We start from the raw sequence: 18285 nt of genomic DNA, 5'->3' as shown, positions 1-18285 counted from the left end.
TCAACTACTTACATAAAAACCAACCCCCGCTGTTGCTTCGCAATCTCCTTAGGGTTCCCCCCACGGGATGATTGTGAAATTTTTCAGCACACTCAGTGCAGGTCGGGACACCACACCCGACTGGTCATTCCGGTAGGCTTGTTGGGAATCGGTGATTAACTTACGAACCCCTGGTTGAGTGATAGCCAAGGCGGTAGCTGCCTCTTCTGCTGCTGTCATGTCTTCGGTCTTGAGTGAGGCACAAGCAAGAAGGTTGTTTCTGCAGGTAGCCAGGATGATGGCGTACGGCTGTCCTCGTTGTTGGGAGGCGCCCGTGTAGATAACTGCGCGATTCCCACCGAGGGTGGCGTTAAGCGCTTAAGCCCGTCCTTGTCAACGACCCTGGTCGTGTGAGGGTTCACATTTCTAAGCAAAGGGAGCATCTTTAGTTCTTGTCGCCAAAAGTCTAGGAGTGCATCAAGCGGAGTCCCATTTTGTGCTGCCCAGCCAATCTGGTGAAGGAGGCGGTGACCCGCCTCATTTCTGCTCATTCAACTTCTGGTTAGAAAGACGGCCCGCTATCAGCTCTCTCACCGTGTTGTGGAGCCCCGTGCTAAGCAGCCTGTCTATGGACGCACTCATTGGAAGACCCATGGCTTGTAAAGCGCCTTTATAATCATCTTTATGTCTTTTTCGCCGCGAAGACAGGGGGTTGACGTCAGTGATTCTCGAGAGGACAAATGTTTGAAGTAATCGAAAGGTATCGGATTCCTTGAGGCCTCGCTTCTTGGTGGCAACTCGCCTTAGCATGTGTATGATTTTATCGAAGCTGTGTTTGAGGCAATGCAAGGATGTGTCACTCTTGGTGTTGGCCTGAAGATGTAGGCCAGGATCTTGATGCTGGGGCTTAGAGTGATGGCCTGGCCATCAAGAAGTATTTTAATGTGTTCCTTCAGGTGTATTTTGGTGTGAAGGCGGACGGCAAGGAGCTGAGATCTTTTACGTCAACACTGGAAGCCACAGGCTTTAGCACATTGGCATACTAGAAGTAAGATGCCATGATTTGGAGTGAGCTTCCTTTAGAAGCTATCGCGTGGCATTCAGGGAAAATGCTGTGGAATAAACCCATAGATGAGCTTGGTGAGTGCACCACTTGTTTTCCATGTCTCCACGAGGGCTCGTAGCTGAATCGGTAAGACAACGTGCTCTGGCTTTGTTACTAAATTAGTTCTATGTTCCATTCCTGGCGGTGCCATTAAATTCTTTATTTCTTCGCGGGAGATTTCTCTTGACACCAACGGTAGCAAAGGAACCCTTGGGAGGTAGAGGTAAAAAACATTGCTTTGATAAACTGGCCTTTCGGACACCGTAGACGGTAGCATACCTGTGCGCGCGACAAGAAACGCCCCTTTTCATGGTGCGAGATAGGAAAGCGTGGTTCCCGTTTTCTACTCCGGGAGGTGGTCGTATTTTCGCTATCTGGAACTGCAACTTTTAGGTTCACTTGCATATTAAAAACTTCGGAGTTATTGAGGAACTTGGTAATAAATATGGAAGGCAACAACAGCATTTATTTATGCTTGTATATAGTACAGTCCCCAAATATTAGGATCGCTACGGTGAGGCAGCACAAAAACGGCGAAGTTTCATCCCTCTGACTGACGTTGCAGTCGCAGACCGGCTATTTGTTTTGGTAGCAGGGGGCGTTGAGGTTCTCGATTAGGCTGGTCATGCGTAGAGGGGGTGCGTAGTACCCCTTCTGTCCACCAGTGGCATGCAGTCATGGTACAGACGATCTGGGCAAGGCAAGAACAGATGTGTAGGTAGCAGCTCGGAATATACAGGTGAAGCCTTTAACGGGACGGCGTAGAAGACCGCAAGAAAAATGGCAGCATCTCCGTTTGTGGATGCCGGCGACGGTGCGGAGTACGGGGACTCGAAATGATGTCCAAGGTGCGCCCCGAGTGACATCCAATTTGCGCCCCGACCATCATTCGATTAGAGCCCTGAGTTGCACATTGATTATTCTCTAAATGAAACTCTTGCTCAGAGCTCAAAAAAAGTTCGCTTGATTTTCGCCTTATGGTGGTGTGGACACGGATGGACGCGGACGGACTTTGGGAGGTCCTAAGGGGCTCGGCAGTGTTACAGGCGAGAAGTAAGCCGTTTTACTGTCGGGTACTAACTCACGGTGGTAGCCCAACGGGTAACACGACTGCCACTAACTCTGTCTGGTCTACCAGACGCATGCTCGAATCCTGCCGGTGCCTGTGTGATTTGTTTTGCGATTGTAAATGCTGTGCGCACAGACGCGGACTGGCATTGTGCGGTCCTAAAGTACTCCGCACCTAAAATCCTGCAGCAGGAGAACAGGTGGTTTTTGAGCCATGTCGTAAGCATTGCTCCCGCGCCCAATCATTAATAGACCATACAATCTCCAAATCTCATCCAAACAGAAAGGTCTTTGGAATAGCTATCAATGCAGCACCCTTTTGGTGAGCTGTGCCAGCGCATCGGTAAAATGATAAAAAAGAGTGCGCATACTCTAATAATTTGTGTTCATGATCTCTTTACACAGGCAGGTCTTCGTGAGTGTGGGAATCAGCTTTGGCAGCAGCACTATGAAGATTATCGCATTTTTAAAGCATGCTGCGAATGTTGGTTTAAAGAAGTTATACGGGATTTATTTTTCTTCCAATGTTCCGCGCGTTTCTGCAGCATTCACGTGGCGGAAAAGTATGCAATAGGAGAAAATAAATTGTGCATTAGTGGCTGTACAGTTCTTGTTACAAGGTTGCAGTTCACGGCGAGAGCAGGCGCACGGCCCAGCAGGGGCGCTTCAGGTGCGCTGTCGGCTGCTTGCTCGACTAAAGAGCGCGAGGGGAGTTTTAGATGCGACTGCATCTCATTCACTCGCCTTGTCCCTCTATACGGGGTTGTTGTTGTCCGTCCACTCCCCTCCCCCATTCTCCTCGCTGCGCGAGCTGCACTCTCCGCCGCTCACTCCCTCTCCTCTGCGATAGCGAACACTCTCTCGCAAGGGGCAATGGCTTGGATTTGATTGGGTAGGCTTGGCTTGGCTTGGCTTGGCTTCACTTGGATTGGATTGGATTGAATTGGATTTAGATTGGATTGGATTGGATTGGGTTAAAGTGGATTGTGTTGGATTGTGTTGCGTCATAGCCGCGCCACGTTGCGTCATAGCCGCGGCAGGGGGTTAACGGCACGTTTCACGCGATGGGAGAATCAACCTAACGGAAACAACAACGGAACCCCCTATGCGTCGCATCTACACAGGGGTTCCCGCGAGTGGAGGTGGGAGAAATTTTTTGCTTTTCCTTTCGAAGTGTGGCTTGCGCGACAAGTCCAGCGCTATGTCCCGCCGCTAAAGCAAAGTGCCTGCTCTAAGAAACCGCCCGTGCGCTGCACTAATCACGCCAGTCACACTCCGAAATCAAGAGCAAAAATGCTCCTCTATGAATTTACCCTCGCAACCAGACGACGGCAAACAAACACACTGCAAGTGCTGGGTCATGACCTGCCGCAGAGACGGTCGCCGTGGATTACAAAATTTTGAAAAGGGACTGCATGCACTCCATTATGCGATCCGTTTCACGTGTTTTTGTCCATAATGAGCTTGTTGCGACGCAGATTGAAAGGGTGTCATTGACACTTCGCGACCACCGCAAGTGGTTTTCGAGGATGGCGAGTTACTTGGGAAAATGTTTAGTCTGCAGAATAATTGTTACCTGCGGGGATTCCCATCTGTTTTGCTTTTAAGTTAGCAACTCTCACAATAATTGGATATTTCCATGGTTAAATTCGTCCAGACTACTAAGCACGTTTTATAACTATCGGAGATAAAAGGTGTATTACACCTGCTTGAATATCATTCATGCCAGCTCTGGATTCATTCAAAATTTTCTTTGCAAGCGGAAAGTCTAGTAAAAACGACATTCCTAAAGCTAACCGCTCATCCTGTTCACCAAGGTGTCATTGCAGTGGGTCAGGGTGTGCTGCTAGTGTGCTGACAGTGGAGTGAAACATTGCCACTTCCGCGTTTGGTCATCACGAGTTTTAATTTTTCTTACAAACTCTGGTAGATTCTTACCTGCTTCGTCGGATCGGAATTATACAATGTTTAGAATATGCAATACACCATTCAACTGCTCAGGTAGTTCCTCAGGCAACTTTTCAATTAGTAGTTACGTCTGGCAAAGAGACAAAGGCTACAGGTCACCTTCAACGACAAAAAATTGAGTAACAAGAACATAATAAAAAAACCAATGCACGCTGGGTTGCAAAACTGTTGACGGAGGATAAAAAGGAAACTACTTGCCGCCCTTAATAACAAATATAGGTAGTGGTTTCAAGCGACTAAAAGCCATTATACGACATGGCCGCGATAGCCAGACTTTAAACTGCCCGCACGCGCTTGTGACTCAGTCTAAGAGAGCGATGCGTAGAAGACCGTACGCGTCAGCACAGGCAAACTGGGAAAATAACTGTATCTTAAACACTCTAATTGTGGTTCTGTTGTCAAACGCGGCGACGCTACACAGGCGATGAGGAGCTGCGTAGTGGAAAGCTCCGGATTAATTTTAACCTACTGGAATTGTGAAGCCGGCGCCGAACTCGAACTCATGCGCGTCTTCGCTTTTCGCCTCCACTAGAAAAGCGGCCGCAGCGGCCGTGAATCGGAACCGCGTCCATGGGCTCAACAACACCACGCCTTAGCCAATGGGCCACCGCTACAACTCTGGCCTAGCAGGGGCTGGTCGGTAGTCACTAGAGCAAGGGTGATCAGTGTAGTTTGCCACGACGAGGATGCGGGCGACTACAATAACCACAAAGCTCTGAGGATGATAAATATGTGGAGCCCTAAAGCATGTTACAGTTTTAAAAGACAACCTCTTCAGAGATGGAAATCAACAAGCTCGTTGCATCCGTTGTACGCGCAATCCAAAAAGCCTAAAGACCAAGATGGCAGGGACTCCGCAAGGTTTATGCTTATCAAAGCTTCCGTGCTCTTGTCATCTCTGTATCTTATTCCTTCAATAATTGTATCTTCTGTATACCTGCTAACAGTCTAGAATGCGGGCCCATAAACATTCTTGCGTTTTCCATTTTAAAGGGTATTTCTGGAAATAAACTTTTATTCTCATCGGGAGCACTTTCCGCCAACCGTATTTCTGCATAATAATAAATGGTTTTTGTCAATACTGCGATGTTTCGTTTTAGTCTGAGACAACCGACTTTTTATATGCTTTCGAAAGGCGACCGCGTATTGTTTCCTTAACAATGCCAGCACTGCGGGCAATATTGCTTGTCATACAAAATTTAAAAAGAAATGTTGAAAAGGTATTTTTCGCATTGTTTGTCTTGCTAGCTTGAAGTATTCACAAACTCCTCAGATTTCACAACTTGGTTCTGTAACACACAAAGTGCGCACAACGCTTCTAGAGAACAATTGGTTTCGATTTTTGTTGAAATATGTCACATCTTTTTAGTGTTTTTTAAGTCACGCGGCAATGACGTGAAAAAATTTTATGATCTCTCTTAGAGCAGATTTGTATGCCGTGTACTGCGCGACATAATTTGTCAGGGTGTTTCGCAGCTGCAACGTTCAGCAAGCACTATTATTTTCCTTGATAATTACGCGGCCATGAAAGTACGAATCGTAGTGCTGCTTCTTGGAATATTCTGTGTGGACGCGTGAGTAGTTTTTTTGTCCATATCAATTTAGACATAATGTTGCACTACACTTTCGTGTATCATCTGGTATTGGATGGTGGGCTGAGTCATAGAAAAAATGTTTTTAATGCGGCAGTTACTAATGTCAAAAAATAATAAATTCCTTAAAACTCTCCAGTAGTGGCGCCTTCCAGCTGTAGTAGACAGCTGGAAGGAAACGACCGCAGAAAAGCCCGGAAACGACCGGAGGAAAGTGCTCAGACTGCACATGAGTGCTTGTACAGCTGCCATTTTGAAAGCGAAAGAGCAAAAATAAGGGCTGCCTAGCGTCGTAAATCACGTCTACTGCTTAGAAATTTATTCTACCCACCTGCCATCAGTAAGCAGTTTATGTCTGCACTCATAAGGACGTAACCGCAAATTTATCTGCTTGACGCACGAATAAAATTTACTATGAGCAGTATCTTCGCACCCCTTTTTAAGTTACTCTTCAGACTAATAAAATTTCCCGAGGATGTAAGAGCGCATATCTTAATTGTAAACGCACATGTCGAAATTAAGTGCTACAAACGCAAACACCTTATTCCAAAAATAAATGTTTGATTTTACACGTCCTTTTGAAACCTTAAAATGAAGAACTGCATTGTAATAAAAACCTTTTGTGTAGGAAAACCCAAAACAGTTTAAAGTTATTTGTACTTCGTTGAGTAGAAGTAAGATACAACTTTTATCTAGCACATCCACACTCCGGTAAAGTAAGCCAGACACGTTTGAACGTGTGCTCTAGCACTACCCTTTTTTTATCTACTTTCCCGCGCCTGTTCTAGAGAGAGCAGGGAAACATGTAGTCAAGATAAAGATAGCTTAGGCAGTTTTTCACTGCAATTTTGTCAGTTTCACGAACCGCCGGAGCTACTGTTAAAAATCTTTGGAATAAGTTTAGCTTGCACCGACATTATTAGTGGTACTATTCTCAGCTGCTCTTGTCTCTGGTTGACGCTTTTATTCCTTGCCTTAGACGTAGCTACTTGGAATATCGATATAGAAATACGAATGGTAAGGAGTGGAGGCAAATATTTAATCAATAGAACAGCTGGTAAATAGGGCTAAGGATAATTGGTCTAGGACCCCATTGATTATACATTCTATTGTTGTCTGCGTTTTAAAGAAGAAAACAACCACGGCTGTTGAAAAAATCTTTCATTTGCGCCTCCCTTTCTGTGCTTTTATTGTAGCGCTTTATGTCGCCCCTCAAATATACGACTCTTGTTTTTTTATTTAGAGTTGATGTTGACAAATTCGTAATAGTGCCTCATGCTCAGTACTATACTTGTGAAGCACATGATATGAGTTAATTCAAGCACTGGTGCCAGAGAAATAACTGCCCAAATCAGCGGTGAATATTCACCTTTTTTCGACGTTGCGTCTATTACGTGGCGCGCGCTTTGATGACTTAGTGCTGTTCCTGACTGTCTCATAGTTCAAGGAAACCTTTTGTTGCTATAGCTGACTTTGGCTTTTTTCCTGTCTCCTATACAATACAGATAAATATTTCAAATAAAAACTACTAACTACAGCTCGAACCTTACGTAAAGAGTTGCAAACAATTACATTGATACTTTCAGGTGCTATTTTCATAGTGTGCCTTTTGCTGCAATAGGTAGCTCTTCCTTGCGCCAACATATTTCATCTCTCCGGTGGCTACAAATGACAGCCAATATCATTTTGCTTTAAAAACTCCTTTGTGGTGATATACTGCGCTGCAAGCTCGTTACACGTGCCAAAATCGACGTGGGGAAGAAACTTTTCCAACATGTCCCGTTTCGGAACAAACGATTTACACAGTCAACGCTAAATCAACAACTCCATTTTATTCAACAACATTCTCATTGTGTAGATATTGTCAAAATAGCTATGTTATCTGAAATATTTTAAAACCGGTTTTCCTTCTAAGCTCAAAATGTATAAAATATAAAAATTTCCTGCAGTACGTTGCTGGCTTTTTTCCTGTATATCATTTCTACCCATCAGAACGTTTTTTGGCCCTTTGTGTTATTATATTACACAATTTCTATAAACGACCTTTTCAAGCTTTGGGGGGGGGGGGTAGTAGAGCGCCATACTAAACAGGATGGCCTCGGCTGGCTTTCCGCGCATTCTTCAGCGTACTTTGCTAGGTCATTGGCTCCTTTCTGCCACGAGAAGCATCCTTTGCTCAAAGAAGTGGGTATGCTCCGGATTAGTTGGCAAGAAACAGGATCGGAGGGAGGTTCGGAATTAGTAAGATTTGATCATAAAGTGAACAAGTTGTGGGTAGAAGTGCAGAAACCAAATTGGGGAGGATAAGGATACGCGAAATAGCGCAGAGTAAGTGCTATGTTGATAAGGCGTTGCTTTCAATCCTGAGAGTGTTTGTCTGTGTGTTCTTGTTGTCTTTGGTGCTGGACTATCAAGCACCTTCTTTTCTGTTTTGAGCTGGAATACTCGCACACCTCAAGAAACATTCCACCTAGGGCACCAGCTAGTATTCCTACCTAATCGGTAGTCGGTAGTAAGAAGTTAAAATAAAGCGAAGCTTTCTTTATCTTGCTGACAGTCGAGTTGTATCCAAAATTAAGAGGCAAATACAACAACCAAGGGCGTTTATTCAAAGCGGTCCCAACGTTTCGGAGCCAACTCGGCTCCTTAATCAGGGGTGACTATCGGCAAAGCCTGAACAGATCCCTCGGAGCCCTTCCCACCATCTACGCCCACGGCCTCCGACGCGCAAGGGAAAGAATCCAGTAAGAAAAAAGAAAAAGAAGAAGACACCTATATAACCGCTGCTTCTTGTCGTACATAGTCACCCCTGATGAAGGAGCCGAGTTGGCTCCAAAACGTTGGGACCGCTTTGAATAAACGCCCTTGGTTGGTGTATTTGCCTCTTAAGTTTAACCCAACCAGACAGAGTTCTGTCGAAGATGTTCACATTCAAATGTATCCAAAATGCACCGCACGAAGCACAATTTGGCAAAATGGCAGTCCACGTGATTGTCATAATGATGATGACTGCAAAAAGATTGCTTTCATGGTAGAAATTGAACGTGGGTCCCTCGCTTTACAAAGCCAGCGTCTATCCTATTGTGCCATTCAGACACGGTCGACAACGGTTACTGTCACCAAGCTTACTCATATGGGATTTGTTTGCTTTCCTCCGAGTTTGTAGTTTGCCCAACAGGCCGTTTGCACATTGATTGTTTGCGCCTGAACTTTGATTCCATATTTTTGACTGCCACTTCGCCATTTGATGTTTACACGCAAGGGAGCTTGGCACTTGAATTATTGTCATCATTAGATCGAGCGGATGTGTTTTTTTTGGCAGAGTTGTATTGTGTGCCGCTTCAGTGGCCTAGAGTAGTTTTTTTCGAGGCTTCCAAACTAGCAGTAAAGGAATTAAAGGCTGCATTCACCAATATATCGAGCCCTGAGACGGGGTCTTTGATATAAATTCGAATTGGGTATAACTGTTGGTATTCTTGCCTGTAGTACCAGGAAGGTCTATTGTTGTTTGCTCACCAGTTTCTCTATATCTGGTTCACACCATTGCAGTGTTCATAGCCAAACCCTGCTATGAGTGGTTTAGGCGGTTACATGATGCATTGTTATTTTCGTGGACAATATCTACATGGTTCTAATTTTGTGTCGGTTTCTAACCAGGAATAAAGCCGTGCTGGCATTATTGTGGTCCGTATACCTAATTCTTGGTACTGGAGGAACAGGAACAGCTTATTTCTCTGCAGTGGTACGTGCCCCTTCTAGTTGTTTGGGAAGTGGGTGGGAGAACAGCTGTTTACTGTGTGGTATTGCTCTTAGTCTGATTAGTTCAGTTTATTTAAAGTACCTTCAGAGCGAGGTAGCATTACGAAGGAAGTGAATAATACCTAATAATACATAGTAAGTAGAGAACCAGAAAATGAGAGAATACAGCCCGCAGACAATTACAAGCTGAATTCACGAATACAATGATAAGATACATTCAGTTCACGGTGACTATAAAATAATGAAGCTAAACAATAATACCAAGAATTTGGAACAGGTGATGCCAAGAATTGACGTTACAAATTTGGCTCTTACTCAGCTCATCAATACTCTTGTTATACAATGCAAATATATACTGTAAGCCCCACTTATATCAAAAATAGCACTTACCTGTGCGTGTACTTTAAAATTGTTGTTTCTGCAGGGCATACGTTTGGCTTGGTACCACAGAGACTCCACTACCTGAATGCGGGGAACCCGTAAGTGCTGGTTCGAAAAAAATTATCATTCACTTTTTTTCTGTTTCACGTTGATTTGTTCATTATCACTCTATAATTTTACAGATAAGTTGGTCCTCAAAAACAAAGACAAAGCTACCTTTATCTTTTAAAAAATACAGCCATTTCACTCTGTGTAAAAGCTGCCGGAAGTGGAATGTAGAGATACCCATAATGGGTGGTGGCGCCGTTATCCGCTCACTGCTACCGCCCATCACGCTCTTTGCCGCCCTCTCACTATTCTCTCGTGATGAATATACAATTCAAACTTCCCGTCTTCCTAGCGCTCGCGCGCCTCTGCATAAAACTGCGCCAGCGCAGTTCTGTTCTCTTTGTAATTGTGTTGCTTTAGTTTCGTATGCTGGGGCTGTTTTGCATCATTTCGAACGCGTAAGTTTTTTCTTGCGTGGCTGGATCCTCTCTGCGTCATTTGGAACGCGCCATTCTCCATGCCTTACTGCGGCATGCCTTACTGGAGCCTTACTGCGGCATTTTGAAAGCGCAATTTTTTTGTTTTCTGGGTGTTTTCATTTTTTATTTTGAGACCGCATTTTCCCTTACAATCGTAAAAACCAACCCAAGAAGCGTTCTTAACTAAACAAACGCGGCGGCGGCCGGTTATATACACATATTCTGCGCAAATGCACTTGCCGTTCTTTTTGGGCTAAACAACAGGGAGACGTATGACAAGCGCCACGCGTTCACAATATTCGAACAGTTATGACTATTTAAACCACGTGGTTTTCGAAGCCTCAGCGTGATTCCGTGACGGTGGTACACCGGGCTCTACACGTGACGGTGGTACACCCGGGTGGTACACCGGGCTGCGCTGCCTCATTCCGGCAATATTTTGATATCAACCGTTAGCGACCTATGTCGACAAGGCGAGCCCATTAAGTGCTCTGCCATTAAAATGCTAACACACGGGATATTGACGAAAGTAGTATTCCTAAAGCGACACAGACTCCCAGATTCCTTACATCAATCTGCTATCAATGACAGTAACACGTGTGCGGTAACGCATTATAAAACTACAAGGGGAGCTGCGGAGATTCATTTTAGTAAAATGCACAGTCGGGCAAGTTGGTGCTGATACATCGGAAAGTAGTGCATGAGATAATATGAAAGCAGAGGAGACACACACGACGAAATTATGGCGCGACAGCGCCGTCGTGCGTGTTTCCTCTGTTTTCGTCCTGTCCCAGGCGCTAGTTTCGATGGAATCATTTTACTGATGTAGATATTCATCTGGTGCTAAATCATTGAGAAGCGGTATTCCGCTGCAACGTCTGGTTCCTATTCAGAATATTAGGGGGCAGCGTATTTAGCAACTGCATTGAATAAATACCTTGAACAAGCTAAAGTAGACCAGACGTCTCAGTAGCGAAGTACCAGTGCCAGTTTATTCTACGTGACTATATCGTGGTGACGAAAACAGTCATCATGCTTCGGTACCTACGTGCGTGTATCTGAAACCCTGGTGTGCGCTTCGAGTTCTATGTGCTTCTTGTGCAATCCTCATACCAAAGCTCTCATCGTGCTTTATACCCAGCGATCAGCACATAGCAGCCATGGTCTATCCACAAAAAAAGAACCTGTACTTTTGCACCCATAAATTTGTATATAACTAATTACTGCATGTTACTCTGAATCGTGAGCTGGTTTCTTGGTATGTCACTGAGCCGTTACAGTTCTTTTGCCCAGCTATCGCACAGGTTTTGTTTGCGCGCTCGCAGTTCCGTCATATTTTTTATTGTCGCCACTTCTTTTATTCATTGCAGTTAATGCTGAGCTGACCACCATCCTTAAATTCATCGCTCTGTCCTGCTGATCTGCCTTATCCAATTAGGGTACCGTCTGAGGAATTTAATGGGTGGCCGTTGCGTCGTTCGCTTTTTCAGAGATATGAAACCGACAAATTTGAACACGTGTAGGTTGTAGCTAGTTGCTAATCTATTGTACAAACTTCAAGCGGAAAAATTAGGACAGGGGAAAAACCGGACAGACACAAGAGCTGGTCTATGCCCCGTTCGTCCCCTGTCTGAATTTGTGTGCTGGAAATTCCTACGAAAAGTTTGGGTCGCCATCAGGGGCCTAGGCGAGCCGTTATATTAATCATGAGGGCTCTTTTTCTCCAGCGGTCCTGAACAGGCTGCAGCCTAAATTCTCAATAATAGAGTCCCCACTCCGCAACCTACCAATGCTCGCATCCTAAAACTAATTCCACCGGCGAGTCATCAGGACATTTCGCCTTCCTCGGAAAAAATAAAAAGCTCAAAGGAGCACACCACACCAAATCAAAGCACACTGCAGCTATATATTCTCCTCAGAGTAATATCTTTGGAAGAACTCGTCCCCATATTACAATTACAGGGATGCTATTTCATCCTGCCACTTTATTTTCGCATAGTTGACGGCTTGTTTATGTCGTCATCATCATCATCCACAGCTTGTTTAGCTATCTACCTTTTGTTCTATGTCTGCGCTCGGAGAAAACAGCTGTCTATTCCTAACCATTACATTACCAAATCGCAACGCGAAATACACATTGATACATTGCGGCGTGTAACGCGCCGACGGAACGCAGGCGATGAGGCGCAGTAGTGGAGGTCTCCGGAATAATTTTGACCACCTGGGGCTCTTGAACGCGCGCCGAAATCTCGTACACACGAGGGTTCTTGATTTCACCTCTATCGAAAAAGCGGCTGCCGCGGCAGCTAATCGAACCCGCGACCTCGTGCTCCGTAGCGCAACACCTTAGCCACTGAGCCACCGTGGTGGGTAAATGCAAAATACTTACCACTATACTGACCCAAGAGACGAAAGATTTAATAAGGAAACGTCAAAGCATGATAATCCCCATTTTAGCTGACAGAACAGAAGTAGCGGAGCTTTCGAATTTACAAATACGTGTCACAAAGTTGACATACGAAAGTATTATAAGGAGAGCAGTGGCCATGATTTAAAGAATTGAGGTAGTTTGAAAGCAGTGAAGAGGGGTCTAGGCATGGCAAAAAATCAAATCTATGCTCTTGAAGACCAGAGAAATGTCATTACAAAAAGGAAAAAAAGTAGTTTACAGCATCCGAGTAGTTCTCGAGATTTTCACAGTAGCCGCGACCTTCAAATTAATACCGAACGAGGAAGTAGTTCGTAAGAGATAGACATCTCGCCAGTAGCGACATAAGTAAAGAAGTGAAAAAAAATGCAAGGGGGCGGAACACCTGTTAAGGTTCAGATAACAGCAAACGTTTTGAAGGAAAGCTGGCAAATTTTAGCAGAAAAACTGGCAAACCTGCATACGCTATGCCTGATGACCCCGAGTGAACCGGAATCTTAGAAGAACACGAACATCATTCTAATGCATAAAAAAGCTGACGTGAAACTTTGAATTATTTCACTCTGATGATCTGATGGTCAGTCGTCTGCAAGGTTTTTTTCTGCCTCCTTAGATTTTAGTCAACCTAATAAACAAGCAGCGTTTTGCAAAGGCTATTCAACAACGAATCGCATTCCCACGGCTAATCAGGTGACAGAGAAATTCTCGGAGTATACTCAACTACTATATATAACTAAGGTATTATCTTGGCCGGGTTTGTATAGCATTATCGGAAATTTAGGCTGGACACAGCGCAGACCTAATTCATCTAGCCTTCACAGACTGCGGCTCGGCTGACTGCCGCTGACTATCCGCTACAATTATAGATTTCGGTAGCTGAGAATGTTCTAAAACACGTGAAGGTTGAATGACACAGGTGGGATGATAAAAAAGAGAGGGATAGTAGAAAAAAAATGCCGCCATCCCGCCCTGCGAAAGTGGACGTTCACCGAATCTTTGTAAACAACTACGCATGCTTATGTTGGAGGGTGTGAAATGTTCCTCGTCGTCTCGACGGGCTAGTCACAAACGCTCGGTTTCTCCGGCGGGAGAGCCTAACCCATGCTCTCCCCCTCGACCTACGTCAACACCCTTTTGGCGAGAAGCAGAAAATGTAGCCTCTACCTGGAACACAAAGGTGGGACCCATTGTTCACAGGCGTCTTATAATCTATCGTGCCGTTTCGATGCTTGTTTTGAGGGTATCTTAACGAATACTGAACTCTATACCCACCGCGGTGGCTCAGTGGCTAAGGCGTTGCGCTGCTGAGCACGAGGTCGCGGGTTCGAGCCGAAAAGCAAAAACGCCCGTGTGTACGAGATTTGGGCGCACGATAAAGATCCCCAGGTGGTCAAAATTAAACCGGAGCCCTCCACTACGGCGCGCCTCATCGCCTGCGTTGCGTCGGCGCGTTAAACCCTGCAATCAAATCATCAATACTCAACTCTATGCTGCATGTGTGATTTCAAAGCAAGATTGCGCTGGGCATCTCTTGCGGTAAGTGCTGGTCCTGCTGGACTCCTGGATACTGCCAGGTTTTTTGTTTAAGTCACGAAGTTTTCCAACCAACCAGAGGCTAGCAGCTAAGCTGTAAAATCACTACTATCCCATACAATCACACCTGTTCGCATAGGCAAAGAAGATTGGAAAAGGCGCTTACGTAGACGTCATATTCTCCGCCCTTAAGAAGTTAACCTAGCTTTGCAAAACAGTAATGATGGCCGCGTCAAGTCTGATACGTGTAGCACAAAATATCGCAGCCCATTTCTGGCCTGCTTGGATGGCGTCGTTTATTCAATACCGCCGAACAAGTGCAAGAAAAACTGCACCATCAACACAGGAAGATGCGTCAATGACAGATCGCGCGACCATCACAATATTTTGGAAAAGGGGGATAACGGGCATCTAGGCGCACATTTCAAAGATTGTGGTTGTTATTCTGGCCTCAGAAAATGCTCCATAATCTACAAAGGTTACAATCAAATGACAAGGGAGATCGTTGAAGCTTACGAGATATTGCCGCGAACCATATACGGGTTTGTTTATTTATCGTTTGTTTTAATGCCCGGCCGCGCCCGAATCTGTTGTCTGTGTCCCATGCGAAGCGCGTGTACCATTCTTTATTTTTATGCCGCCCGGGCAATCTCATTCAGATAAGCAGAGTGTTTCGCCCTAACGCCGCTAGCCCAGAATAATCTTGTGTGATTCACAATGTTCTGGATGTGAATCGACAGTTCAAGAAACTCTCGAGCCGAAAGATAAAAGCCTGCACAGCAGACGAGGCGGCGTTTGATTCTGCGACGCTCGCCGACGCAAGTCACTTTGTTGACCCCTGCTTCGCCGCCCTTTGGATCAGATGTGCCGAAGCCATGGGACAACGCAGTTGTCTTGAAGGAGAAACAAGTTTATTGGAGCGAACTTGTGCTCCCGTAACAACTCAAAAGAGTACAGAGGCGGCGAAGCAGCGGTCAACAGACTAACACAGGCGAGTGTCTTCGAATGAATGCCGCGGCGTCTGCTCTGCAGGCTTTTATCTTTCGGTGCAAGTGTTTCTGGAAATGTCGATTGACATCCAGAACATTGTAAATCACAGAAGATTATTCTGGTAGTGGCGTTAGGGGGAAACAGTCTGCTTATCTGAATGTGATAGCCCGTGCGGCATAAAAGTAAAGAATGTAAGACGCGCTTCGTTTAGAACGCAGATAACACAGCGAGGCGTGTCCCGGCAGTAGAAACAAACAATAAAAAATCAAACGCATACATGGTTCGCGGCATTACCCCCCTCTAAGAGTGCATCGACCAGATGCTAAAATAAAACACAGTCCGAACGAACAACAAAAAAGTTCGTCATCTTGCATAGTAAGGTTTCTAGCGAACTACGTGGGCGACTTCGGGCTGCGTGCGTCGTCGTGACGTTCCGGAATCACCATCGGGGATCACCTCGTAGGTAAGTTGGCCGACACGTCGTAGAATCTGGTAGGGTCCGAAATATCGTCGCAGAAGCTTCTCACTCAGTCCGCGTCGACGGATGGGAGTGCAAACCCACACACGATCCCCAGGGTGGTACTCGGCTTCTCTGCGTCGGAGGTTGTACCGCCCGGCATCAACCACCTGCTGGTCCGTTGTACGAACTCGAGCCAGCTGGCGGGCCTCCTCCGCACGCTGAAAGTATCCTTGGACGTCGGCGTTGACGTCGTCTTCTTCTACGTGCGAAAGCATGGCTTCGAGCATCGTAGTCGGCCGTCTTCCTTAGACAAGCTCGAACGGCGTCATCTGCGTAGTTTCCTGGATAGCCGTGTTGTACGCAAAGGTGACGTACGGTAGCACTTCATCCCAAGTCTTATGTTCAACGTCGACGTACATTGACAGCATATCCAATATTGTCTTGTTCAGGCGTTCCGTTAGTCCGTTCGTTTGGGGGTGTTACGCCGTCGTTCTTCGGTGATCCGTGTTGCTGTAGCGTAATATTGCTTGCATCATCTCCGCAGTAAAGGCCGTTCCACGATTCGTGATTAGGACTTCTGGGGCTCCATGTTGCAGCACAACTTGGCTTATGAACAACTTTTTGCGACTTCTTGTGCAGTCCCCCTCGGAAGTGCGGCGGTTTCTGCGTAGCGTGTCATGTAGTCTGTCGCTACAACAATCCACTTGTTCTAATATGGGGATGTATGGAACGGGCCCAGAATGTCCATTCCAATCTGTTTGAAGGGCCTAGATGGGACGGCGATCGGTTGCAGAAGTCCGGCGGGTCTCGTCGGTGGCGTTTTTCGTCGCTGGCAGTCACGGCTGCTCCGGACGTAGTGGGTGACGTCGGATGCAAGGCGGGGCCAGTAGCACATGGCCTTGAGTTTCCCAATTGTGCGAGCTTTGCCGAGATGTCCGGAGTACGGGTCGCCGTGGCACGCTTCCAGAACGTTGTCACGAATATCTGCTGGGATTACAAGAAGATAATTTGCTCTCATTCTGGGGCTGAAATTCTTCTTCAGGAGGACGGAGTTTTTCAGGCTGAATGCAGGTAAGTTGCGTTTGAAGGCCCTGGGCACGGCGACGTTGCATCCTTGGAGGTAGTCAATCATGACGCGTAGATCGGGGCCGGCGCGCTGCTGGGCGGCCAGGTCGCTCTCAGTCACGACTCCGAAGAACGCGCTGTCTTCATCGGAGTCTTGTGGTGGTGGGTCGACGGGGGCGCGGGACATGCAGTCGGAGTCGGAGTGTTTTCTCCCGGATTTATAGACTACTGTAACGTCGAATCCTTGCAGGCGCAAGCTCCATCTACCAAGACGGCCAGAGGGGTCCTTCAAATTGGCGAGCCAACACAGCGCATGGTGGTCTGTTACAACGCTGAATGGTCTTTCATACACGTATGGGCGAAATTTTGAAATGGCCCATATAATAGCGAGACACTCATTCTCAGAGGCTCAGTAGTTTCTTTCTTCCTTAGACAGACCACGGCTGGCATAGGCGATTACTTTCTCGCACCCGCTTTGCTTTTGCACGAGGACGGCACCCAAGCCTATATCACTGGCGTCCGTGTGCATTTCAGTTTCGGCATTTTGGTCGAAATGCGGGAGCACAGGCGGGCTTTGCAGGCATTGTTGCAGCTCGCAGAAGGCTGTTTCTTGGGCATTTTCTCAGCTGAAAGAAGTGCTATCTTTCGTCAAGCGGGTGAGTGGCTCTGCAATGCGGGCGAAGTTTGCGACGAAGCGCCTGTACTATGCGCATAGTCCGAGAAATCTCCGCACGCCCTTCTTATCTTTCGGTCTTGGGAAGTTCGCTATGGCGGAAGTTTTCGCCGGATGAGGCCGGACTCCCGCGGCGTTGACGACATGGCCCAAAAACTTGAGTTCCTCTTACGCGAAGCGGCACTTTTCAGGCTTCAGCGTTAACCCCGACGTATGGATGGCCTCGAGTACAGACTGCAACCTTGTAAGGTGTTCGTGGAAAGTCCGGGAGAATACCACAACGTCTTCGAGGTATACGAGGCAGGTGTGCCACTTCAGGCCAGCTAGCACAGTATCCATGACGATTTGGAACGTTGCTGGTGCCGTGCATAGCCCAAAAGGCATCATCTTGAACTCGTATACGCCGTCCGGGGTTATGAATGCAGTCTTCTCTCGATCTCTCTCGTCCACTTCAATTTGCCAGTAGCCTGTCTTCAGATCCATTGATGAGAAGTACTTCGCGTGGCAGAGGTGGTCGAGCGCGTCGTCGATTCGTGGCAGGGGGTACACGTCCTTTTTGTCGGTCTTGTTCAATCGCCGGTAGTCAACGCAGAACCTCAGTGTGCCGTCTTTTTTCTTCACGAGTACGACTGGCGCCGCCTACGGACTTTTCGATGGCTTTTCGATGGCGTGGCTTCGTGATAATATATTCTAACAAAGACACGTGTGTCAGCAACCCTTCGGTGTTGTTAAACGACAAAGAAATTGCTTTATATCC

General features: G+C 46.4%; 1 long non-coding RNA gene across 1 annotated transcript in view; it reads left to right on the top strand.

The window, feature by feature from the left end:
* Nucleotides 1-5524: 5524 nt before the first annotated feature.
* LOC144164956 (uncharacterized) overlaps nucleotides 5525-18285 on the top strand; it is a 72674-nt gene continuing 59913 nt past the window's right edge. Inside the window, exons 1-2 of the long non-coding RNA XR_013321269.1 lie at nucleotides 5525-5694; nucleotides 9896-9950. This is a non-coding gene — a long non-coding RNA (uncharacterized LOC144164956). The remainder of the gene's footprint in view (nucleotides 5695-9895; nucleotides 9951-18285) is intronic.

Source organism: Haemaphysalis longicornis, unplaced genomic scaffold (genome assembly GCF_048455015.1).
Source record: "Haemaphysalis longicornis isolate Haplotype H1 unplaced genomic scaffold, Haemaphysalis longicornis Haplotype H1 scaffold_14, whole genome shotgun sequence".
Taxonomy (NCBI): Eukaryota; Metazoa; Arthropoda; class Arachnida; order Ixodida; family Ixodidae; genus Haemaphysalis; species Haemaphysalis longicornis.
This window is presented reverse-complemented; position numbering and strand designations above follow the sequence as displayed.